The sequence below is a fragment of the Triturus cristatus genome, chromosome 1_2 (genome assembly GCF_964204655.1).
Source record: "Triturus cristatus chromosome 1_2, aTriCri1.1, whole genome shotgun sequence".
Taxonomy (NCBI): Eukaryota; Metazoa; Chordata; class Amphibia; order Caudata; family Salamandridae; genus Triturus; species Triturus cristatus.
Window position 1 is genome coordinate 882,973,587 of NC_140580.1, and position 26,931 is coordinate 883,000,517.

At 43.1% G+C, this 26,931-nt stretch overlaps 1 protein-coding gene and 1 non-coding gene across 2 annotated transcripts in view; one reads left to right on the forward strand and one right to left on the reverse strand.

Annotated features, from left to right (window-relative positions):
• The window catches only part of GNB1 (G protein subunit beta 1), a 319,936-nt gene that overhangs the window by 19,570 nt on the left and 273,435 nt on the right, over positions 1-26,931 (forward strand). The window lies entirely within an intron of this gene.
• On the reverse strand, positions 18,825-18,896 carry LOC146868214 (small nucleolar RNA SNORD2). The gene has a single exon (XR_014968567.1). It is a non-coding gene; the product is annotated as a small nucleolar RNA SNORD2 (small nucleolar RNA).

A 26,931-nucleotide genomic window follows, 5' to 3' on the forward strand; every position in this document is an offset into this window, starting at 1 on the left:
GGCTTTTGATTCGTCTATAGGCTTAGTAGTCCCTCCTTAGTACCTCCCTCTCTCCTGTTACCGCCCATAAGGACAGCCCCTCTTGCATGCGTCCTTACTCTGTAGCTTTCATTAGCAGTTAGGGAAGAACTATTTACTTAACGTCTTGCTGAAGCAGACACAACATGCTGTCCGTGCTTTAATGGCAGCGCAGGTTTTTTTTGTTTTTTATTTTGCAGTTTACTACGGATGAGCACCTATGGGAGTGCGCGTTCCTCCACTTTATAACTTAGATTTATAAAAAGATTTTGCCGCATGTGGCGATGTTGTACTTGAATTTTCAATATGGTGACAGCACCTCCGTTGTGGGAGCTTTACATTGACACAAAAAGCACATGCCGCGCTTAAATTTAAATATTTTGTTTTTAATCTAGAGGGCGCTTTATATTTGCACAAAGCGCAAGCTGCAATGTTGTGCTTTACCTTCATTTTTTTTATTTTATTAAATGCTGCACACTGCGCTTCGGCCATCCTCTGACTAGAGCCATCCGGTTTCTACGTACGTCAGCTTCTGGGGGCCCCCTTTTGGCTGGATGCATTATGTGTCCTTCCACTTCCTTTAGACGCTACTAATTTTATCTTTGGATGTAAGCACTCTACCAGGTTTTTCAGCTGGCTTCTTCCCCCAAATCCATCCCATCCATGCTCCTCCCCAGTATAGCTTCATTCATCTGGCGTACAGGAATGAGATTCTCATACCTGTGTTCTTCATTTAGAGAAATCAATCGGGGATTGTAAGCGCACTACTCACCCGTGAGGGCCTCAAGGTGCTGAAGGAGGGGGGGGGGCACGGAACCGCTGGTCTGTTTAGCCGAAGAGCCAGGTCTTGAGGGTCTTTCTAAAGGTGTTCAGGGAGGGGGCGCGTCTGATGTCTGTCGGTAGCTTGTCCAGGTCTTGGCTGCGAAACATTAAGATAACGTTAAAAATCACTAAGTGTTCAAAAATTATCGCATAGTGAAACTCTCTGGTTTTTTGTGAGTACAGTGCAAGAAATGCAGTGCGGCAAATGTGAGAAAATGCTTGTTCATAAACAAGAATACAAGTTGTGTTGGCCTATTTGAAAATACACATGCTCGTCTTATATTTAAATCAAAGCGCTGTCAAAATGTACGAAGCAATTATTGCTTGTTTAGTCTCTGGGTGAGTGACGTGATGAGACAATGCCTCAAATGTTTTTGAGGGCAGTAGTCTTGCAAGCAGCTGTCGCGTGTTCATTCCATTGAGTTCTCGTTTCTGGTTTACAGTCCTGTTGGAGGAACTTAATTATCAATTTTTAAAATGACTTTTTATAAAGAAATGTCTACACCGATTTATGGGATGTCTAAATCGTGAATTCTGACCTTCTTGTTGTGCACAAATCTTTTTGGTATTTGTATATTCTAGTAATATGTCTTGGGTCCAAGCTCTCTAATGAAAATTGGTAATCAGTGTAGATGGTGAGCTGTTTTTGAACACCTAACGAAATATGTATTATCTGGTTCGTGATTGACTATCAAAGTATGGAGTCCAGATCAGGCAGAATAATGTGATGTTTCTTTATTCAAACCCACAATACCATGATTGCCATGTGTGTGGGGTGGGGGATGGTATGGTTATTGTTGCAACAAGTTCCATGGCACTTCATCATTAAGTTGCTGTTGGTATTTGTCCAAGCGGTATATCAACTGTACAGAAGTTTGGAGCTTATATCGCTTCAAGTATTTACCATTTTATATTATCTTCAGTGGTGTGCATCAGCAAATGGCTGGCGAATTTCGCATTTTTTAAAACATTTTTTACAGCCTGTAGTGCTAAGGGGTTTATTAATGTGTCTTGATTTTTCAAGTCGCTCCTATTTATTTCACTTTACAAGACCTCAGGATTATGTAAAATACGTTGGGTGCATTACGATTCATATGACTACTAAGCACTTATGATATTCGTAAGCCTACATCTAGTTCTTTTGCATTCCTCGGAGGTGACGTACATTGAATTATCTCATGGAAACGGAACCAGTGAATGGAAAGATTCCAAAGTGGTCTTTCTATAAAATCGGTCTATTTTGATCTTGTATGGACGTAGTATCCTGAAGTAACTTCTCTTTAAAAAAAATAGTTTTTTTCATAATGGGAGGGGGGGGGGGATTCCAGAAGTTAAAATCCTCCCCTTTTTTTTTTTTTTTTTTTGCAGGATATTAAAATGGGTACTATATGTAGTGGCACACATTAACCTATCCTCCTATTTCTTGAAGGCTTTCAAGTTGTTCCTGGTGATTAAGTGCGTTTTTTTTTTTTTTTTTAAATTTTTGCTGGATGGATACTGCTGCACAAAAGGGGGTGGTGATGGACGGAGCATCAGAACCGGAGCATCAGAACCAATCAAACACTCACACCCAGTCAACAGATCTGGGTTTAATCCATCACCGTTCTTTAGCCCACTCTGCCACCCCAGTTCAGACATGGCCATATGCAAATCAGTCTGACCCTGTGCCTCATGGGAACAGTCCAGCCCGAACTGCCAAGCCATGCCTTCCCTGGACCGGAAACAAGCTTCCTAGGACCGGTTTCTGGCATTTCAGCCGTCTTCAGCCAGGCTTGCTTGAATCCAGTGGCAAAGTCAGCAAGGGACTCACGTCTGAGCATACCCTGCCAACTTATGGCGAACAAAGCTGTACAAAAGGGGGTGGTGATGGACGGAGCATCAGAACCAATCAAACACACACTGCTGACACTTTTTTTTTTTTTTTTCTTTTCTTCTTTTTTCCTTGGAGTTTTGCTGTCTGACTGTGTCTGTTTTTGTCTTTTTATAATCCTTTATCTGGGCAGTTTCTTTTCTGTATGAGAAACTGGCCCAGTAGAAGATTTGTTCTATGGATGGAAGCTATCCATTGTTAGTAGGTTCCAATAGACCTTTTATTTCAAGGACTTTGCATGTATTGTGATTTTTGGGTCCAAAAAGGAGAGCTTTCTTCTGCTAATGGTGACTCTGGATTTTATAATCTATTCCAATTATTGAGCCGGTTGGCAAATTCCTGGGCAATTTGTTCACTTCCTTTTAGATCTAAAACACGCCACCAATATAACGTTTCCAGATTGTTTTCTATGTATCGGTTTAGAACATTCCTCATCTCTAAACCATGGACCTAAAGACCTGGTAAACTTCGGAGAGTACAGTCCCTTGATGCACTGTGTGCTTGTAAAAATTTATTTTTGAATTGGAAGCCATTTCTTATTGGGACAATATGGGCACAATGGAGTGCAAAGTCTTTTGGAGTCGTGGAGCCTCATTTCAGGATGGAAAAATTATATCTCTAAGATTTCCCTTGGGGAACATATGTGCAAAGGGCTTCTATATGCATACTAATGAAAAGTTGTTGTGGTGATTCAAAGGCTATACCCTCGAGAGGCTAAGGCTGCTTGTAAGACTACAACGCCAAATAGTGTATGATGTGATGCATCCTCACACGATCATGTCTGCTATGCACCACATTGACATACCACTGAGCTCACGAGCTGTGAGTAGATCTTCCTATAAAAACAGTTGTCTTACCATACCGCCCAGCTACTACAGCAGAGAAAGGAATGGCTAGTAAATAAGTGGTGGGATCAGGGAATGACCGCCGGTAAGAATGGCATTAAGGCCGCCTTAAAGAAACTATTCCGTTTCTAGCCAACCAGTGGATGGAATGAATGATAACTTTAAAGCTTGTTTCCGGTCCAGGGAAGGCATGGCTTGGCAGTTCGGGCTGGACTGTTCCCATGAGGCACAGGGTCAGACTGATTTGCATATGGCCATCTCTGACCTGGGGTGGCAGAGTGGGCTAAAGAACGTTGATGGATTAAACCCAGATCTATTGACTGGATGTGAGTGTTTGATTGGTTCTGATGCTCCGTCCATCACCAACCCCTTTTGTACCATATTATTTTTGAGTAGTGGGTTGACATTGTGATTTACAAAAATAACACTTTTTAAGTGATTAACGTTGCAAGTCCTTCCTGCTTCACATGGAACTAGTTTAGACGGAAGCGGAGTTTGATGCATTTGTTTGCATCTGGAGCAAGTCTCTAAGTGAGGCATTGTTCATTCTTTGAAAATTACTAACTGATTAGGCAAGTGTCCCGCCCCCAGGCGCACACCTTCTCACACGTTTTCTCAGAAAAAAGAAAGCATTAACGTGACTTTATAACCCGGTGTAAAACTAGAGTGTTTTAAAAAAAAAAGAGAAAATGCAAAAACACTCGCTATATATATATATATATATATATATATATATATATATATATATATATATATATATATATATATATATATATATATATATATATATATATATATATATATATATATATATATATATATATATATATATTTAAGTAAGCTAACAATTTCCCCCATTGTGGACTGCTCATCTCACAGGCAAGGTTATCCATTTCAATGTCATTATTCCACATTTACCAACACAACTAACCTGATGATCCACGAATGTCCGGGGTGAGCTGGTTGCATAACACTGGCAACCTCCAGCTTTGTATACTGTGATCTTATATTGTGCAGCAACTAAAGATGTCATGGCAATTATTTTATTCGATTGAGTAATAGTGCTAACTTGACAGCGCAACTGTCTAGGGACCTTTTTGTTACTAATTCTTTAAAATACACACAGCGTAGGTGTTGCCAAGCCCGGCCCCAGCAGACTATCGCTCTCGCCTCCTGCTATTGTCTGTTTGGTTTATCCTACTACCTCTTGTGTGGCGCTTGCATTGTTATTTAGGAGGGACTAATTCACATTTCAATAATAAACGAATTTGTCGGATATTACATTTTATCTCCTAGATGCATTGTATTCAAAATGTAATCATTTTGGTTTTCATTGCAGCCTTTCAAAAAAACAATCAAACGTTTTAAATCGGGCGTAAAATTCAAGTGAAACTATCGGTTTTGCTAATGCTTGTTTGAGAGGTCCCTTCCTAAACTTATTTTGTCGTTTAAAAATCAAGTCTACCCATCTATGCATGTTGCCAGTATTTCATTGTCTGTTTACATTTGCTCTCACTTATGCTTCCCTCCTAGGGTTGAATGCATACACAATTTTAACTCCCTGCAAACGCCAGCAAAATGTCTCTGCTGCGGCAGAATTTGATGAACTGCTGGCTATATATGCCCAGTGAGAACAAAAGAAAAAATGCTTGGCTTTACCTTTCAGGAAGTGCCAAGAAGAAACCGGAATGAAGGCACAGGAAACGGAAACTCTACTCCCTAATTGAGCCCTAAACTGCCAGCTCGTGTTGTTCTCTTGCAAGTGCACAGCATTTCGTTTAACAGGTCTCTATAACCACGCAACTTTTACGGTGATTCGCGCTTTAAAAATGTTGATCTGTTAGATGTGCGCAGTTACTAGAAACGTATCCAGTTAGATTTGAAGGCATTGGATTTTTTTTAGCAGTATATGTAATAAATAGTGGAACTAAATGATTTACTGAATAACTACACACATTGGATACAAACATAACTTTGTGCCCCGAATTATGATCATCTCCAATATCGACAAATCTCCTAGGAGGGCGTCTTAAAATCACGTTATCTCATACTATATGTAAATGGAACTCGGAGTGTGTATACCACAGGCACTTCAAGTTACGTTCCCTCTGGTTCTGACATGTTTTAGTGCCTTCTTAAATGGGCCAAGACTTTTTGTAACGAAATGCTGGAACCCCCTTTCTTTGTTAATGCTTCTTTGAACAACTTTCGTGTTTGGCGTTTTCAATTATATTCGTTACCTCCAAGTGCCGCCATTCATTTTATTTCTAAATTTGATGCAATACTTTCTGCAACTGTCTATTCCTGTAACTTATTTTTGTTTTCAATGTTTTTCCACTTGTTTGCCTGAGCGGTGCTGCCTCTTTTTTTTTTTTTTTTTTTTTCCCCCCGTAAAACTTTCTGTATGTGGTTAGAAGAAGTTATGCAGTATTTTCATACAGTGGGTAAAGTTTTGTCACGACTGTGGCATCTTGGTAATTGACATTCCAGCGGTGACAGTATAGTTTTGAGAAGGGATCGCATATTCTAGCTATATCCCTTCCAGGGTGACAGCTCACTAGTTTCCCAGTTCCAGGCCTGAGTAGCTCTCCCATTCTAGATTTTTAGGACTGACCTTTTGGGTCTGCTTTAGGTGTCTTGCCATTCTATTTCTTTCCAAATCAAAATCATACAAAATATGTACCAGATTGCGAAGGCTGAACCTATGAGAAGTAATTGCCAGTGCTTATCTTCGCGTTCTGAGATTTAATTTTGTAGTCTGATCCTTCATAAAAAAACAATGCTACAAATCTCAGAATGCAAATAAAAACTTGGACTAGATGAGCTACTCGTGCAAGGACCCGCGAAAGGTAGGAGCTTTTAGATTTGCTCATCCTAGTTTAAAAATACCTTTTTATGCAATGATAGTTAATCTTGACTTTTGTTTAAAGAGGTTTCAACGGCCAGGTCCAATATGACCTCCTCCTACACTTGTCATTGCCAAACACATGCCTAGTTTGCTGCTTTATTTACCCAGAACAGCATGAAAAATCTAAGGGTGTTTATTCTTCGATGTCAAATGTTAGTTACCTTTACTCTTTGGTCTTGTTATTACTGTGCAGACTTTTGCCTAGAGCCACTGGAGAAATTGAGGAAGGGCAGTGGGAATATCTCGGGTAAAATAAAGAGTACGGTTTGTTAGCAATAATTGACCCTCCATTTCTTGCATTGTGATTAGATCGTTATTTTACAATGGGCATTCTTTCACCCTTAATCTGTTTGTTAGTGAATGGGTGCCTCCAGTTTGTTACCTCTGGGAATTGTAATTCTCTGAAGGGCCATTTTTCAAACCTACCAATGCTTTCTGTTCCAAATCCCCACCCCTTTGCCAGAAGCGGGAGTTCTGGATTAAAACACCTAAGTTTTGCATTTGTCAATACAAGTTTCCAGTCAATTTGGTAACTGCCACAGTAGTTTAAGACTGGACTGAATGATTTTTTTTTCTTCAAATACTTTAAAGTCTGCCACAGTTCTAAGGGGCAGTGTTTCCTTTTAGTAGCCAGTAATTTCCATATTTGTAATTTTATTTTTTGTCAATTACAAAACTCCATATGCACAGCAGTGTAACGTTTAAATGGAAAAACAGTACCTTGTTTGAAGAAAATGCAAATGGCCCATGTCATACAAAATTACTTTAGTTTTCAATAATGAGAGAGCACGAGGCCTATCACAGTTTCTGGGCCTGTTCATAGCTCACTAAAATCTGTCATTAAAATATCAATGTGTATAGCACTAAAATGTATATCGGCCAGTTTTTTTTTTTTTGTGTGTTTATATGGTGACCTTCAAAAGTGTCATGTTTCTGCCGCTTATAGAAAAGTCTCTTGCTCAACGTGCAGGGATCTCTTACCTTGGTCCTGTCCTCTGGAACAAAATGCCCTTCCACTTAAACATTGACTCGACTCCGGTTTCGAAAGAAATTGAAAACCTGGCTTTATTCTTAATAATTTTCTCCTCCCCACTGCTCTCCTTTCAACCTTTAGCACCAGGACACTCTTGGGAGTAACAGCACGCTCTACAAATAACCGTACATACACCTAGACATATTCGTACAAATCATTATTTGATGCTTAAATAAGCAGCACTGCTGTGCTGTGTATTGGGTCTTGTGAAGGTTACCAAACTTGCAGCCAGAGACTTTTAATCTTGAAGATATTGTATTCTTAATCTGCTATACCAGAGTCCTCGTTATGATGCAATTATCCCCATCAGTATCTGGTATGCAATATGCCCTAGCTTTTCCATTATCCTTATTGCCCATATATGAAAAGCCCACATTTCTGTGCCAGTGTTAACAAATTAGGCATGTTGTCTGAGGTGCTTCGTGCCATGACACTTTCCACATAATTCTAGTAGTTAAAGAATGGTTTGCTGTTTAGTTCGATATTGCCCAAGTATGTAAAGCATATGTTGGCATGCCAGTTTCTACATTGTTAGCCAGGTCCCTAGTTTTTTATGCACAAAGATTCCCATTTCCCATAGGTTTATTTCCCTGGTCACCCTTTTGTTAGATCCATGGCCTCCCATGTGGTAGTATTAACATTGTATAAATCATAGATTAAAATAGATCCTAAAACGTGAATCTAATATAGCCTTTGCTACTGTCTCTGCACATGTGATACAAAATCAACTAATTGTATGCCCAATGGGCGTAGCTGAAGCCAGCACTTTAAAAAACATTCTGTGGAAGGATATCGGCCAGGGATCGGGTTTTCTTTAACAGCATTGGAGCTGTTAACATGAAGTGACAATATGGTTGTAATCCTTCCATAGTTCTAAGTGTTAAACCATTTTTCATTTATTCCATTCAAACTGTATTGGTCGGATTCTACAAGGTTAAGTGCCACAGGGCATTTTGTTACCTAATGAAATTTGAGCCATTGTGGCCCCATGTATTCTATACCCATTTCAGTTATTATTAAAATATAACCTTTATTAACCCCCCCGCCCCTGTGTCTTGAATGCAGTACAATTCTTAAAAGGGAACTGTTGGCAGACAGGTTATGCTACAGGCTCTGTCTAACTTGGAAGTTTAATTGTGAAATTTCATAAGATTGCCGAAAAAGGAATTGCTGTGAACATTAAAACAAATTGACAGCCTCTTGTATTGTCCACATGTCGCATTCTCAAACATTTCAGTCTATAGTACTTCCGAATCGCCAAAGGCTTCGGCAGCCTCAGATGTCTGTTTTTTTTTTTTTTGCTATGTGGTGATAGCGGTTTTAGGTGCAATACTTCCTGTATTCATTTTATTTGTCCATTATTGCTAACGCCGTTACTACTTTTGTGGGATGTGGCTTTATTTATTACGCTACGGAATAACCCTGTGAGTATGGGATGGTGACTGTGTATTCCCTAGTTTCTTAACTTTGAGTGAAAGGTAATGTTCCTGAGCTGTCCCTTGGCTGGGTGGGAATCTGTAGATACATGAAGGTGATTGAATAAGTCTCCTGTCACGGTTTTCAAGCCCCGCCAGTATCCATTGTCCAGTATTGCCAGTCATGCTTGGTTTACTTGTAGTACCAACTTTGCGATTGGTAAAACAAGTGTAGAAATTATTTACTTTTTTTATACTGATTTCTTATTCATGGTTCAGGCGCTTTCTTGCTGTGTGGGTGTATCTAGCAACTCGCTGTTAGGATTTTCGGACTGCATAACTAGTCTATATTTTCAGACCTGCTGTTTGTGGTTGATAAATTTCCTTTCAAGACAATATCTCTGGGTTGCCGTTCATGCAACGATTATTTTTTTCTTTCTTCCCTGGTAAGTGAGATGGTGAGTGATAGTTGCCTCAACCCTTGGTTGGGGTTAAAGGCTGCAGAATGTTGGGAGCAGACGATCTATATTGGGTTTCTGGCAGCCAGAGGTTTGTGAACAGTGGGTCTTTGGCAATATAACACAATTGGTAGACCTCAACAGTGTGGCAGGAATCGGCATGAATACAGTGTGCACCAAGGCATACTTGTAGCACACAGTTTTCTTAAAGTCAGTGCCTCGATGCTCGATTATAATTAGGGCTCCCGGTTTTATAGTTTTTTTTTTTTTTCTATTTCCGTCTGTATCCATATTTATTTTTGGGCCATCTTACTGGTATTTAGCTGTTTCTGTGCTGTGAGAATAAATGGAGTAGTAAAATGGTAGGTTTCCACATTTAGTTAACTCTTATGCGTGCACACATACGTGGATGCCTGTCCTGTTTTAGGAAATAAAGCGGTGAACTGAAACAACACTACACCCACAGGCACATATTAGCATTACGCTACAAATTGACGTTAACAAAGAGCTGTACTTGAGAATCTCCTCTTTTTTTTTTTTTTTTTAATTGCCAATTCTATCTGCTCACCTTTTGCCTGGAGTTCATGAAAGACGGCATGAAGTGTCTCTCACAAGAAGTACAATTTTCAGGGTTTTATTTACTTTTAAGAATCAATACAGACCGATATTTATCTGTAAAATGGAAAACTGGGATCCTTAATTATAATGAGCTAGTGAGCTGTGAAATTGGCCAGTGGAAGTGTCTTAGTAAGATATGGTGGCTAGAGGAATAATAGCCCTGATAGCTGGGAGGAGCAGTGGGAGTGTAGACCATGAAAAGAGTATGTGCCCACCAGGCAGGAGTCACCAGTCCGAGAACTCGCCTACACTTTGTGTTTTTAGGTCTCGCCTGACCCAGCGCATGCGCTAGTCTGGTGAGACTTATTGAGAGGGCTCCAAAAAGTGCTACCAGGCCAGCCTAGAGCTACAGTGCATGGGTGCGCGCCGCGCTTTACCGCGATTACTTTCACTTTCGCGGCCGAACGGCCGCTTTGATGTTTGATCGCGATTACTTTTGCGGCCGCTTGGCATAGCCAATAGGTCTCGCTTTTGGGACCTTATAAGTATTTAGTTATGCAACTGTTGCATGGCTAAACGCTTATAAGGTCCCAAAGGCGAGACCTATTGGCTATGCCAATGCTTTTGTTGGTTGATTCCAACCTGGCTCGGAATGCTCGTTTCATTTCGGAATTTCTGCTTTCTGTAATGACTTTCTCATCCTTTTTTGAGCCTATGAGGGGTAGAACGACTGTTTTCTTTTGAGGATTGTTCATGGCATAAAGGACTGCACATTGCAGTCCCATGTTGTAGGTTTCTTCACTTCGTGCTTACAGTGGGATCTGAGGTGTATTTCAGAGCAATGAATAGTCAGCCTATCAAATTGCAGCCTACCTTGAGCTGTGTTATGATTATTCTGCTTTCAGAGCTGCGGTCTAGCCAAGATGGCCAGAGTTCCCTGTGCCTCTCCAGCATGCAGAGGCAACGAAAGGGTGTGATAGGGCGGGTGTCCCTCATTGTGGATGTATTGTATTAAGCGAAGTCTGAGGACTTGTTATAGGGAGTGGGTGGTTATGTGTATCTGTTTAGGGGTGCCACTCTGATATTCACACCGAAGTACATTTTTACTGCGCATTTACAGAACACTGTTAAAAAACACAGTGGGAACTTAATTCCTTTGTGTAGAGGCTTATGGATGATTCTAAGCTGCTGTCATGGTTTTGATTTCAACTGCTTATCTTCCATATTTTACTTACAAGTTTTTGAGAATAAAATGATGCGGTGATGCCCAGTTTTCTTAACCTAGTCTGCTTTTAACTTTTAATCTGTGATTTACCTACCCTGATTATTTTACAGCATCCTGCAGTTGCAATGCTTTCCTAACCCTGTCTCTGGAAGCTTTCAAATCAGTATGGGCACTTGTTGTTGTTTTTTATTTTTTATTTTAAATGAGCTGTAAAATGACCAAATGGACTCCTGCGACATAAGTCATAGGCTTCTGTTTATGGTGCTCATTTAGATGTCGTATAGCGGTCTGCTGTTGAATGAAGTTTGTGGACAGTACTGATACTTACATTGGGCTTTGGGTTTGCTCATTGCTTACCATCGATTGACTTTCTTGTCAGTCTCTTGTGCTTGTATCTTAATCTATTCTGCCAGTACAATGACTTTTTTTCTTTCTTTCTGCAAAGTGGCAGTTTTGGAGCCTGTAGTTACTATTGCTCAATGCCAGTTCCAGGTTGCTGGCTCAGTTTGGTCAAGATCTTCAATAGCTATATGTAACTGGGCATCACATTCCTCGAAATGTTTAATTTAAAATGAGGATATTTAATGTAGTGCACTGCTGAGAGAAATAAATGCATCCTTCACCTTGCATCACTTATTTAGATCCGGCATTGAGACAATGCTGCCTTGGCTAGCTCACTGCTGATCTACCCGATTGGACTCCTTACCATGGTCAATGCAGGTGACGTCTCAAGGAGCATTCTGTGTATCCGTTGCGGTTTTCTCTTTGGGATACGTGGCTTTTTACAGGAGTTAAAAGGAGCTAGTTTGCCGCTTATCTGGGGGGGATCGGTACGTGTTAAAACGTAGTGAGATGTGCAAGGATTGTTGGTCTCCCACTACAACTTTACTAAAGGTACAAAGTTTGATGTCCTCCCGACACCTGTCTCGCCTTTCCAAATAATAAGTAATTTGAAGGACTAAAAAGTACAGCCATAGTTATTTTAAGGAAAAAAAATAGCCTTGTGTTGTGGCAAATTGTTATCAATTACTATTTTGGTTGCGTATGCATGAACCTTGTTTTTGAAGTTTCATGTCTTTTTGTAATTGTTTTACAGTATGTTCTTACCTTGAATGTCTTGACACTGCAACATTGCAAATCCTGTCTAAGCATAATGACCAATATGAATTATGTTCCTAACCATTGTTTACCTGAAGGCTACAGGAGAACAATGACTAGGACGATTGGAGAAAAATATCAACTTAAGATGTTTAGCAATGTAGAAGCCTTTCAGTGATTCACACAATGTGTTTTTAAAAGCACACGTTCTGAACATTGTATTTGTAAACTACTTTTGGTTAAGTTGCAAGTTGTAACTTTACACAGGAGTGTGTGCCACCCGCACGATTCAGCAGTACCTAAATTAACAGACCGTGTGTCTTGAAAGTTGGGAACCTTAAACCAAAATAGCCTGCACCGTGAAGCATGGATCTCCTTTCTTTGTGCCAATTAATTTTGTGCAGGTTGGCTGGGAAACAAAATATTTGGTTTCATTAAGGTCATCCGTATTTTCGTCGATTTATTTGCTTCTTCGGGAGAGCGGGGAACCGCTGTACAGTTTTCTTTGTCTAGCAATGAAACCATTTTGACTCTGGACATCCTGTTAATCGGTTCTCTTTAATATTCTAGGGCGATCTCCAAAGTATTTACTCTGTACTCAGTTGGTCTATGTAGCCACTAGATTTGCCCGAAGATTGTGTTTTGAAGAAACAAAAATGAAAGCTCCAGGGCACGACTGTTGGACTTGTTTCTGTCCCTCTAGACCGCTGCCTGAAGTAGTTTCGTTCTACAAGAAAATTGTTTAAGTCAAACTTTCAAGACCTCTTGTACATACTTTAGTATATACTTGTATGTGTGTGTACTTTGTGGGCTCTGGAGATCAGCGCTAGGACTTTGCTTGTCTACTTCGGCTTAGGGACGATTAAAAAAAGAAATAATTCTGTTCAACTGCCTCTATATAACTGTCTTGGTAGAAAACGACCAGTAGAGGTCAGTAAAATACCAGAATTGCTTTCTGCTGGGGGACCTTTTTTTTTTTTTTTTCTGGCACCTGAAGCTATTTAACTTTCTTGATACAAAACGACCAGCAGAGGTCAGTAAAATACCAGAATCACTTTAGCATTCTCTAGATTCCAGTCCATCGAAATGGTCTTCTACGAGCTCCCATAGACTATTTTTTTCAAATATTGTATTTTCAATGATATGACCACCGATGGCCCTGATTTTATATTAAAAACAGAACTTTGGACCATGCCATTTCCTGCTGAAAGGCAATGATTCGCTCTGTGTTTCCATACATGGCGTTTCACGCAGTTTGGTGCTTACTTACCCTCCATGTTGAAGAACAGTAGATGTTTCAGCACACAGGCTAATGTGCTGCATAGCTAAATACATATAAGGTCCCAAAGGCGAGACTGATTGCAGCGCAAATGCTTGTGTTTTTAAATTGTGACTTTGCCCTCTGTGAATAGTTCTGTGATGCATGCGTTTTTTTTTTTTTTTTTTTTTACTTCAGTTTAAACCTCCCCTCCTGTGACTGTTTGTGCCATGCGTTTGATCTGATTTTCAGCCTCCGACCCTATCCGGTACGCTAATGAGGTTTGTTTGCTCTTCCATGTCACCCTACCTCAATAAATAACCAGATTAGTGCTGTTGTCGTTTTTGCTGAAATAGTTAAACAAGCATTTACAATGCAATGGTCTTGGCAATATTATAGGTAGAGCTATTGGTATTGCTCATTATTTTTTTTATCATTTTTGTATCCCTAAATAAATGGCAGTCATTTCTATTGGCATTAGCTTTTTGTTTTTGCATATGTGATACCTATTGCATTAGCAGAGAGAGAGTGAGGTATTGAAAGAGAGAGTGAGGTATTGAAAGAGAGAGTGAGGTATTGAAAGAGAGAGTGAGGTATTGAAAGAGAGAGTGAGGTATTGAAAGAGAGAGTGAGGTATTGAAAGAGAGAGTGAGGTATTGAAAGAGAGAGTGAGGTATTGAAAGAGAGAGTGAGGTATTGAAAGAGAGAGTGAGGTATTGAAAGAGAGAGTGAGGTATTGAAAGAGAGAGTGAGGTATTGAAAGAGAGAGTGAGGTATTGAGAGAGTGAGGTATTGAGAGAGTGAGGTATTGAGAGAGTGAGGTATTGAGAGAGTGAGGTATTGAGAGAGTGAGGTATTGAGAGAGTGAGGTATTGAGAGAGTGAGGTATTGAGAGAGTGAGGTATTGAGAGAGTGAGGTATTGAGAGAGTGAGGTAGTATTGAAAGAGAGAGGAGGTAGTATTGAAAGAGAGAGGGGGGTATTGAAAGAGAGAGGGGGGTATTGAAAGAGAGAGGGGGGTATTGAAAGAGAGAGGGGGGTATTGAAAGAGAGAGGGGGGTATTGAAAGAGAGAGGGGGGTATTGAAAGAGAGAGGGGGGTATTGAAAGAGAGAGGGGGGTATTGAAAGAGAGAGGGGGGTATTGAAAGAGAGAGGGGGGTATTGAAAGAGAGAGGGGGGTATTGAAAGAGAGAGGGGGGTATTGAAAGAGAGAGGGGGGTATTGAAATGGAGAGTGAGGTATTGAAATGGAGAGTGAGGTATTGAAATGGAGAGTGAGGTATTGAAATGGAGAGTGAGGTATTGAAATGGAGAGTGAGGTATTGAAATGGAGAGTGAGGTATTGAAATGGAGAGTGAGGTATTGAAATGGAGAGTGAGGTATTGAAATGGAGAGTGAGGTATTGAAATGGAGAGTGAGGTATTGAAATGGAGAGTGAGGTATTGAAATGGAGAGTGAGGTATTGAAATGGAGAGTGAGGTATTGAAATGGAGAGTGAGGTATTGAAATGGAGAGTGAGGTATTGAAATGGAGAGTGAGGTATTGAAATGGAGAGTGAGGTATTGAAATGGAGAGTGAGGTATTGAAATGGAGAGTGAGGTAGTGAAATGGAGAGTGAGGTAGTGAAATGGAGAGTGAGGTAGTGAAATGGAGAGTGAGGTAGTGAAATGGAGAGTGAGGTAGTGAAATGGAGAGTGAGGTAGTGAAATGGAGAGTGAGGTAGTGAAATGGAGAGTGAGGTAGTGAAATGGAGAGTGAGGTAGTGAAATGGAGAGTGAGGTAGTGAAATGGAGAGTGAGGTAGTGAAATGGAGAGTGAGGTAGTGAAATGGAGAGTGAGGTAGTGAAATGGAGAGTGAGGTAGTGAAATGGAGAGTGAGGTAGTGAGAGGGAGAGTGAGGTAGTGAGAGGGAGAGTGAGGTAGTGAGAGGTAGTGAGAGGGAGAGGGAGGTAGTGAGAGGGAGAGGGAGGTAGTGAGAGGGAGAGTGAGGTAGTGAGAGGGAGAGGGAGGTAGTGAGAGGGAGAGTGAGGTAGTGAGAGGGAGAGTGAGGTAGTGAGAGGGAGAGGGAGGTAGTGAGAGGGAGAGGGAGAGTGAGGTAGTGAGAGGGTGAGGGAGAGTGAGGTAGGAGAGAGGGTGAGGTAGTGAGAGAGAGGGAGAGTGAGGTAGTGAGAGGGAGAGGGAGAGTGAGGTAGTGAGAGGGAGAGGGAGAGTGAGGGAGGGAGAGGGAGAGGGAGAGGGAGAGGGAGAGGGAGAGGGAGAGGGAGAGGGAGAGGGAGGGGGAGAGGGAGGGGGAGAGGGGGAGAGGGGGCATTAGGAAGACGTTAAGGGATGTGGCGTTATGGCCAGCGCCGTCGAATTTGAAACAAATTACTTCATCTCCTCGTGGCTACAAAAACTAATAAACCATGTGTAATGGAACTGGTGAACAGTAATGCCCTCCAATAGCTCCGGTCGACGTAGCGCTACATAAAACTGCAAAAAATTTACAAAATTCTGGCGAAAGGGCAACAGACCCCCCAAACACTAGACTTTTTCACCTGGATTTAAAAAAATGTTTTACTGCCTGCAGCACACACATCAGCACATTTTAACTCCATTTCAAATGTGATTTCTAAGCCTTTTTATCTCAGAAGTATGTAAAACTCTGTGATGGCGAATTAGAATTTTCGAAAACATTATGAAATCTGAAATATAATATGTCGTGTGCCCACAAACTTTTTTAATTCGATTACACTGACGGTGGGCTTCCGAATAGTAAATTGCTAGGATATTGGGGACTGCTTGGGTGCCAAGGACTGTTTCTGCTGTTTTTTGGGGCGGGGTGAGTATTGGGGCTATATTCACTAACTCATATTTATTATGAAGGCAGTAAATACACCCGGCTGTAAATATAAACCATTGATGGGGTGGCAGGCTGAAATTCATGTCGGGTGTTATTTATATTTGCATAATGGCATGTTCACATTGTGCATGGTGTTACTGTGCTGCTTCCCATCCCCAGAAACGCACACACCTGCAGTGGCGTGATGCAGGGTCCTTGCCTAGTTCCAACCAAGGCTTCAGGAGTGGATGGGAGGGTTGCCTCACACAAGGGAGGCGCAGGCTCGCCTGGGAGAGAGGGGTTAATGCCCCGCCCGTGCCTTCAGTGCGACGCTGTGCTGACGGCGCGGGCTCTGAAGTCCAGGGCGCTCCCAGCTGTAAAAGGGAGTCTGCAGGGGGGGCGCAGAGCTGAGGGCGCTCCTGGAGCAGAGAGCCAGTTCTGTAGTGGCCTTCCGTGGGGCTGTGGTGTGCCCCCATCCCTCGATCTGACCGGTTCCTTGTTTGTGCGAAGGCACCTTCGGGCCGTGTCCCTGCACTGCATGCGGTGTGAGTGCACAGCTGTACATGAACCTCCAGTGTAAAGGGGGTTCTTTCCACCCAGACCTACGGCTCTAACAGCCCCCACCAATAAACACTCAATACGTGGCTGTGTTCGATGATAGTAATAGTTTGTAGACTGGCAAGCTGTGGACCGACCTCACCCCAAAAAGATACGCACAACCCCAATAATCATTTTTGGGGAAAGTATGGGTCATAGTCATTTACAGTAACATTTGTCAACTTTCAATGCCACTATATGGGACACAACCGGGAGCACACGGGGCTCCCGGTTGTGCACGATCCCAGAGCTGTTTGCTGCTAGTGCCGCGGCGCGGACGGCACTGGAAGATAGCGGCCGGGGTGAGGGTGGAGCGCAGCCACCGGGATCCTCGGGAGGAGGCTGTCTGTCTGTGATGCGCACAGGGCAGCCGGGCATGGAGCAGGCTGCACCTGGGAGCTGTGCACAGGATTTCCGAGCCCGGCGCCGCCTGCAACGTGATTGCTAAAAAATGGCGGATGGAAGCTTCGAAACTTTTTCGGAATCGAGGGCGTGTTCCTGCTGTTCGAAAATGGGCGTGGCTAAAAAGTGGAAAGAACCGCACGGAACACGCCCCCGAATCTGAAAAAGACGGAGCCTATTTGGAGGGACCGCTCTCTCCTCCAATGGCTGGCCTCTGTTTAGGAAGCCAGCCAATGGAGGAGAGGCAAAAAGAGGCGGGCTAAATAGCCACACTCAAACATTAAATCTCCGGACTTCCGGTTCTGCCTTCGGCAGACCAGATGGTCCCTCGCCTAAAAAGGAACCAATGAAAACAATGGGTGTGCACAAAGGAGACACCGCATGTCTCAAACAGCGCACTGCCTAGGCTCGACCGAAAAAGGAAACTAAATGCTTCCACCGTGTGGAACTGAGCGCAAGTCATAGCAGTGATTTAAGCAAGCACGGTAGTTTTAATCCATTAAAATTATATCTGAACAGCATGTTGGCCACAAAGTAGTGATGAACTACAACTGTGTAGTCCTCGTGGAGTGAGGCCTTTAATATACCCTCGCAAGAGTCTGCAAAGTTTAAGGAACGTTACAGAAATTCAGTCTTTTAGGGGAGGTCCGAGGTGGTCTGATATTTACCCGCAATTGTGCTGTGAAGATAGTCTCCCTCTAGAACGAACTGCGCATCCTTCGGACATCGTAATGCTGTTAAATACAGAAATAAAGATTAGTGCAAAACCAACAATCCACGTGAATTTCGTTCTGCTAAAGGAAGTCGCAACAGCAGATGGAAGTATCTAGGAAAAAATGTCGTTCGAGTGAGGCTGCGATACTTTATGAATTATTAACGCCCAATACTAGCAACGATGAAATTACCTACGAGTATTACTTGGTGCACATACCTCCACGATTAGACACATTCCCTCCAAACTGAACAAGAAACTTCTTAATTCTAAGTTATTTAGTATGAAAACTACTCGGGCGTGGAGAAGGCCCGTTATTTAGTCGCTACCACCGAATTACCATAAACACGAAGCTCGGTTAGAGGATATGCCGAGGCGCTAAAAAGCCAATTATAAATTGTGTTGCTACACACAGTTTATATGAAAAACATGCCAATCCTGGGACTGGCCTCAAAATTCATCAAATGTCTATTCTCAGTGGAGGAGCTACATAGAGACGCTAAACACTGCCCCCACCACTGTTTGTTTCAAGGGGAAATTACGACCGTACAGCTAATTTCTTCGCTGAAGTATTCAGTGTGCAGACTGACGGCGTGCTCAGAAAATACGGAATAGAAAAGCCACTGCTGTTGACACCAAAATATTCACTCGGTATGCATTGCTCACGTGACATGCCCCAGAAAGACCGACTTAACCACCAATCATAATTACGACACGCTCGGTATGATGGGTTACCTGGACCGGGGGGGGGGGGGGGGGGGACGCTGGGGGGGGGGTTTACCACAAAGTGATCAGCATTACGTTTTATCACCATTTGGTTGTCTGTCCCGAAAGATGTTTAAGCCCTCATTTCACTTTGTCCACACGTGATGTACCACCCTTCACTGCCCCGGGTGGCAAGCTTTGCTTTAGGGCCGGCAATCCGCTCACCCACACAATAAAGAGCTAGGAAATGCCTGAATTTCAGCTTTCACTGATCTTGGGGTTCCACTTCGTCCGAAAGTCTACCCCTGTAGGAGACAAAAAGCCGCCATTAAATCAGTCTTAAACGGAGACTAGCAACACAAGTCAGTTTTAAGCGATCAGCGTAAGGTTTTATCATTTGGTTGCGGTCCCGAATCAACGTGAATTTCGTGGCAGAAAGTGTCCAATGTTTGAAAACAAGCGTTCTGCTAAAGGGAAGTAGCAACAGCAGATTGAAGTGCAGAGGGAAAAATGTCGTTCAAGTGAGGCTGCAGAGCTGCGATACTTTATGAATTAACGCCCAGTACAGTACATACCTCCACAATCAGACACCTGACTTCTAAACTACCACGAATTACTAAAAACAAAGCTCGATTAAACGATATTCCGAGGCGATAAAGAGCCAATTAAAAATTGTGTTACTACACACAGTACGAAGAACATGACAATTCTGGGGCTGGCATCCAAATTCAAGTGTCTGGTCTAGGTGAAGGTGCTATCTAGCGAGACGCTAAACACTGCCCCTTTATTTAGTCTAGGTGTAAAAACTACGGATGGGATTCAGTTTAATAATCAAAGTTTATGGCGGCTGCATCATTTCACTTTGCCCTGCTTACACACGCGTTGTACCACCCTTCACTGCCCCGGGTCACAGGCCATGTTTTGGCATCAGGGGACGAGCTTTGCGTCTGGGCCGGCAATCTGCTCACCCCCACAAAGAGCTAGGAATTACCTGACATTTCAGCCTTCCCTGATCTGGTGTTCCACTTCGTCCGAAAGTCTACCCCTGTAGGAGACAAACGCCTGCAACGCCCTCGGAGCTTCTGGTGAGTCCTAAAAAAATGGCGGATGGAAGCTTCGAAACTTTTTCAGATTCGAGGGCGTGTTCCTGCTGTTCTAAAGGGGCGTGGCTAAAAAGTGGAAAGAACAGCACGGAACACGCCCCCGAATCTGAAAAAGACGGAGCCTATTTGCAGGGACGGCTCTCTCCTCCAATGGCTGGCCTCCGATTAGGAAGCCAGCCAATGGAGGAGAGGCAAAAAGAGAGGCGGGCTAAATAGCCACTCTCAAACATTAAATCTCCGGACTTCCGGTTCTGCCTTCGGCAGACCGGATGGTCCCTCGACCTAAAAAGCAGGGAGAACATCGTACACAAACCAAATGCTGATCAATATGTTTAATGGGTCTGAGCACCTGGATCGAATTCTCATCTGTAAAAAGTAGTGGCTACAGCTGTAGACTTTATTAAGAGGCTTAAAAATAAGTTATTTCATTCTGTCTACTAAATTAAACCACATCCCAATATAAAAACAAAATCTAAAAATATCAATGAACGAAAATCTTTTGGAACAAGAGTGGAGTAGTCTTGCTCAACCTCCTATAATGCACTTTATATTGAAAGCCCCCAACTCTCCTTTATAATAGTAAATGAAAAGACTAGAGCAGAGGTTTAGTCCATGTGTAGTTCAAAAAAGAAAGTTGGGTTTTTAAGATGTATGATTTTAAAGTGCACATCGGCTTACTCTGTTTTTATGTTTCATAAAGGCTAGAAGGTGGCTTCTGTTATTGGCATCTTTAGCGGCCCACAAATGGGTAAAGTCGGAAGCAAGAGTCTGCTTGTTTTTAATTTTAACCATAACGTAGTTATTATCCACCAATAAAATGTTAAGTGCATGGCCCTAGTTCTATTTTTGCTTCCTCTTATCCTGCAAGGCAAAGGATAAGCCATGCATCGGGCAAGGCTCAGGTTGTAGATGCCCTTTTGAATTTTTTTTTTTTGTTGTATTCTCTTGTAACTTTAATATTTCCTTTTGTCACGTTGAATGGAACCAAAACTGCAGCAATTACCGCGTTCATCTTTCTACTACGTTGGATTGAACTCCCGGCAGCAAGTGACGGCTATCCATGTCATTGATGGGATTTGTATTGGAGGACAGATTAAAGCAGCTTGTGTTAATCTGCTGACCTTCTGTGCAACATATGCTGTCACCTTGGGCCAAGATGGCATAGACTAGCAAGGTGGTACATCTGTGCAGTCCGGTTGAAAAATGCGTTCTAATTCGTTTTGATTTGGGGATATTTTTATTTGCTTGGGTGTGCAGTCGGTGCACACTGCGGTTCTGTTGGTTTGCTCCTTAGTACACATTGAGCACTATACTGCTGCTGTTTGATTTTGAATGCTGTCATTTGGTTACGAAGAAAGAGCACCCTTCTTAGAGTCCTAACAAGTCACTCCCTTTAAACGCACTGCCGTGGTGTGAGTGAGAAGGGTTCAGTAACTAGAACTGGTAAAGAAAACAAGTTTGACTATTGCACTCGAGCGCTGTGAAAAGGATTGAAAATTAGTTGCAGCACAAAATAATTAAACTAGGTTTGGCAAAGCAAATTATCGCCTATGCAAAATATACTGACTTTGCCACTATGTTTTAGCCATCTTTGCCAGCGTGGCTGATGTTCAGCATGGCTAAAGGTTAGTGAGGTAAAGAAGGGTGGGGTGGACTGTCTTAGAGTGGCATGTTATGGAGCGGTGTAGAGTTGAATGAAGTGGTGGCATAGAGACCTAGAGTGAATTGGCGCAAAGTATAGTGGCGCAGAGTAGATTTACGTAGACTGCAGTGGTTTTGAATAAAGTGGTGTAGAGTGCAGTGGCATAGTGGTTCAGAGTAGATTGCAGTAGTGTAGTGTGCTGCAGTGGTGTAGAGTGGCGTTGAGTTCAGCGGCAGGTAGTAAAGCCTTGCAGAGTAGTGTTGTAAAGTGCAGCAAACTAAACAAGACGATGGACTGAGTGCTGAAACTTTTCAACCACTCACTCTAGTTCACAAATCTGGGTTTAATCCATCTTTCTTTTGCTCACTACGCCAACCCAGTTTGGAAACAGTCATCTGCAAATCCGTCTTGACCCTGTTCCTCATTGGAGCAGTCCAGCCTGAACTGCCAGGGCAGGTCCTCCCTGTGTGGAGTGCCGTGGAGTGATGCAGAATTTAGTGGCATAGTGCAGTAGAGTGGTGTTGAGTGGTGCAAAGGGGGGGGGGGCGGAGTAGAGCGGTGCAGTGGTGGATTAGAGCCGTGTGTGGTAGAGAACTGGAGTGGTGCAGAGTAGAGGACTGTAATGGTGTGGAGTGAACTGTGCATGGCGTGATAGCTTCAGATGAGTTTTTTTTTTTTGTGTGTACCGGGTATATAGCAATTAATTTGGGAAAATATAAATCGTGAACAATCCTGTATGAAAGACACCTATGCATTTCTTGAAATGGGAACAAAATATAGTTTATAAACAGTATCCATTTACACTTCTCCGTAATTGTGGGTACTCATACTAGCATGTGAATTATAGGACATTTTTCAAAGTGACTTCTTTTTTACACATTGTCTTACATTTGGAAGGCAGAAATGCAACAAAAGTAAATAGGTAATAACGCTTACTCTACAATTCTGTGTTCACCCAAGTCTCCCGAGGGGAAAAAAGGTACCTCTCGTGTGGGAGACAAAGCAAACGCAAGGAGATAATGGCCGGAGCGCTGAAACTTTTCAGACATTCACCCCCCAGTCACAGATCTGGGTTGAATCCATCGTCATTCTTTAGCTCACTTCGCCACCTCCGTTCAGACCCAGCTATATGCAAACAAGTCTTGACCCTGTGCCTCATGGGAACTGTCCAGCCCGAACTGCCAAGCAGTCTTCCCGGTACCGGAAACAAGCATCCTGGGACCAGTTTCTGGGTAACACCCTAAATCAGCCAGGCTAGCTTGAATCCAGTGGCAAAGTGAGCAAGGGACCCACGTGTGGGCATACCCTGCCAACTTAAGGCAAACAAAGCAAACACAAGGATATACTGGACGGAGCGCTGAAACTCTTCAGACACTCGCCCCTAGTCTCAGGACTGGGTTAAATCCATCATTCTTTATCTCACTGGGGTGGGGGTCAGCGGGGGGGGGGGGTCAACAGTTTGTGTTTTTGCCCCCAATGGGGGCAGAAAGACTCTGTGGCAATATTTTATGGGGGGGGAGTAATGGCCCTTGCTCAAGGGGCTGCTCCCCCTCCCTGTTGTCTAGTGGGTGGATCCCTGCATGGGGATCGCCCTCCTTGGGCAATCCCCAATCAGGGATCCAATAGGGAAGCGTACCATTGGAGAGGAGATTCTCCCCTTTCCAATGATACCTCTCCCATGTGTTTCGGTGCTCTGGGCTGAGAGAGCCCCACAAGCACTGAAACAAAGTTTCAGTTTTGTGTTCATTTTAATGACGACAGCACACCATGCGTGTGATTGTCATTGAAATGAAAACACAAACCATGCTTTGGGAGGTTGTGGAAGCTCTTTACATCCCAAACCAAAACAAACATTGGCATAGCCAATAGCTCTCGCCTTTGGGACCTTGTAAGTATTTGGCCACGCAGCACATCCATAACCGGATAACAAGTAAAGGCGTTCTTAAAGTGAACGCTGCAGTGATCCGAAAGTGAAAGCCGCCCCGTTCACAAACAATTAAGGCGCACTTAAATGTAAAAGCAGTGCCCTTCACAAACCAGGTGCACAAGGTGAAAGCGGCGCCATCACAAATAATTAAGGAGTGAGGCCATGCTGTATGGTAAAGCGCGGTGCTCACCTCCTGCCACTTCTTACATTTCGATTGATGTTTGCCTGAATGCTTGGCGAAAGAGCAGCGTCTTCCGGGTTTTGCTTGATTTCCTGTAGACCGCCTCGTACTGATGACGCAAAAGCAGAGACTGTCCAAGGGTAGAGCTTCCAGGGTGTAGTGATCCCACAAAGCTTTTATCTTCAGGGCAATGACTCCGGGCGGTGCATGTGATCTCTGTGCTTGTGTCCTCACGTTTCTGTGGTTACTGAAACGAGCCTGACGTTCTACTCCAGGCAGTTGGCCTTGAGCTGGCACGGCGAGAAGTCACGCTCGACCATAAAGCTAAAATAAAGCCTCCAGTTTAAAGTTTATTAGAGTGAATGCTTCACTCTACAACATAATTTTGGCGACGACTTGCCGGCTCCAGGGCAAGGTCGCAGCGTGAACTTCAAGTAGCTGAGAAAGGGGTCGGGACGAAGAACCCATGAGGAGAGGGTGAGGAGCAGTTGTCACCCATTTCACAATTGCGAGAGACTGTCTAAAGATGTGTGGTCAGTCAAACCAAGCATTGAATAGCAGCGAAACTTAGCATGATGAAAGCGCAATAGCCAAGCGAGATATGAGGTATTGGCAAAAGAGACACTGTTACAGTGAGGCAGCACTTCAGGGTACGAGTTTAGCTGCATAAAACCAATTATGAGAAAGTGAAGGTGGAGGCGTGAGTAGAGGAGAGCTAAAGTTATCCCTTCTTCAAAAGAGAAACCACGGGATAGAAAGCTGGTGTCCCAGTGGGACAGTTTGTAAAGTGCCGCCGTGCCAGGCTTGAAGCGTAGCAGAGGAGGCATAGCTCAAGGTAAAGTAAGATCGAAGTTACAGCATATGCATGACTCGTAAAAGTCAGCTGAAACTGTGGATACAGTGGCACAAGTTGTATTAAACAAAGTTTGGCGCGGGCGAGCACTCATGCCCTACAGATGAGCATTGACTCACAGAAACCGTAATTGTGGCGCAGTTAAAATGTTGTGGAAACTACCGCAGCGCACAAAGTCTAGGAAAGCAGGGATAGACAGAAGTAAAGTCAATTAGTGAGGCGCAGGAAAACAAAGCCACATTACTGGAATGTTTAATGCGATTAGCGAAATATGGCTTCACTCTACAACAATATACCATCTTCTAAACCCAGGAGACAACTCTGCTGTCCCAGGCCGGACCACAGAAGATCGCTGAAACTTAGGGCTGGTGCTACCAGAGATTTGTCTGCCTGCTGGAAATCTTAAATGCGTGGACGCGCTCACGCTGGGTAAACATAAGCACTGTAACGTGATCCTGGAATGCAGATGGCACACTGCGCGCCGCTGCTCACTCCCGAGACACACAGGCTAGGGGAGTAAACATTTAAAGAAAAGGCGGGACATACCCACGCCTTTGGCCATTTGCGTGCTTTCCTTTGTGAAAACCAGACACAATGGCCAATCAAATGTGTGGGTGTAAACCAATACACACGGAAAAGTTGCAAGGAAGTTGGGAGAGCTTACAAGGGCCAAGCATGCGCGCTGCGCTAGGCTCGACCTAAAAATGGGAAACAGCAGAGTGTGCTCATGACTGAATGGTTCCGTCATGAGCGAACCATTCCGTCATGAGCATGGAAGGGGTTAAAATATTTGTTTCCACAACACTTAAGAATTACCCCAAAATGTTGCTTTATTTGTGCTTTTCTAATTCTGTAATATCTGCGCAGTTTATTTAGACATTTAAATTTTGTTGTGTGCTAGAAAAAACTGAACGTTGTGTAGCCATCCTCGAGCACACACCCAGTAGCCAGAGTTCTTGTCACATCCTCTCACTTTGAAGTTGGAACAAGCATTTACAGTGCAACGGTCTCGGCATTGGTAAAGTTAGAGCTATTGGCATTGCTCATGACATTATTTTTGTTTGTTTTTGTCAATAGCTTAATCAGTGTGTGTAGGTGGCCCTATGTGTGGGTGCAAATGCAATAGGTCTCGCATTTGAGAGTGATTAAGCTATTGACATTGTAAATAACAATGCAGTTTCTTAAAATGTTTTAAAAACATAAACAAAAAAAATTTCATGAGCAATGCCAATAGCTCTTTCACATCGGACATTTCCTTTACATCCAGTCCACTGAACCGTGGGAGGATGAAATACCGAGTAGGCCAGGGGGCGCAGGGAACATAACCTTCGTATTGCTATGGGCTCCTCAAAGCGGTATAATGAGCGTTCTCTGCGCAGCGTGCCAGACCACCCTGGGCACTATTTAGCCTGCAGATGGCCCTTCCCAAAGGAGGCAATCGGTAGATCGTACTCCTCGAACCCAAGAACGTGCTGATGCCACTTACTTACCCAAGGGAAGTCATTCTTTGTATTATGAAATAACGCCTGCTTTTCCAACCCCCATCCACTACAAGCCCATTTTCAGAGCGCTTACAGGGGCACCAGTTGCGTTAAAGGCAGACACATTCATTTTTGTTTGACACAAGGAATTTAATTGAATTACCAGAATTAGTACATGGCGATCCTAAAATGCTAGGAATGGTATATCAAGTCACTGCCGGGATTTGAACCCCTGACCATCAAGTGTGTCGCACAGATCTTAGAAGCAGGTGTTTAACCAAATCAAGCCACTGCTGGGATAACCATTTGAGCTAACTGTCCAGGTCCTCCCAATTTAATTAAATAACGCAAACGATATTCTAAATCTTTCCCCGCTATTATATTTGGACCTATACGCCCTTACTCCATTTATTATGGCCTTTGCCTCGATACTTCCGAGGGCATGAAACACAGTTCACCGGAGCACCCAACCACCTTCCACCAGGGCATGTCCGTTTCCTTTTTTTTTTTTTTTTCTTCACAGGTCACACGGACCTGTTTTCTCGGTTTGGGTTAAGGGCTTCATCTCGGAAAGGCTGAGCCGCCACACCTTTCTCCTTGGCAGATTTTTTTTTATATAAAGCGACCGGGCCTCACTGTCTTTCTTCTAAGACCGTCTGTTAATCCGGCGCTGGGACTCGAACCTGGGTGCCCCGTTTCAAAGCAGAAACTTGCACGTGTGTTTTTAAGCTTCCAACCTTGCGCTTGTTTTCGTTTTTAAATATAAAGAATTAACCTTGATATGTGATCGATACTTGGTACTTACTACGATGGTACATCACAGATGGCTCTATTACTTCTGACAAATTAGGAACATGTATAGGGCAGGAGCATAATTGTGTTTTTTTTTTTTTGTTTTTTTTTTTTTTACTGTAAGGGTATTAGATGTGTTGGTCGCCCCCTGGCCCTACTTCCGCCGGGATGCGCTGCACCTACCCCCTTCAGCAACCTCGAAGGACAC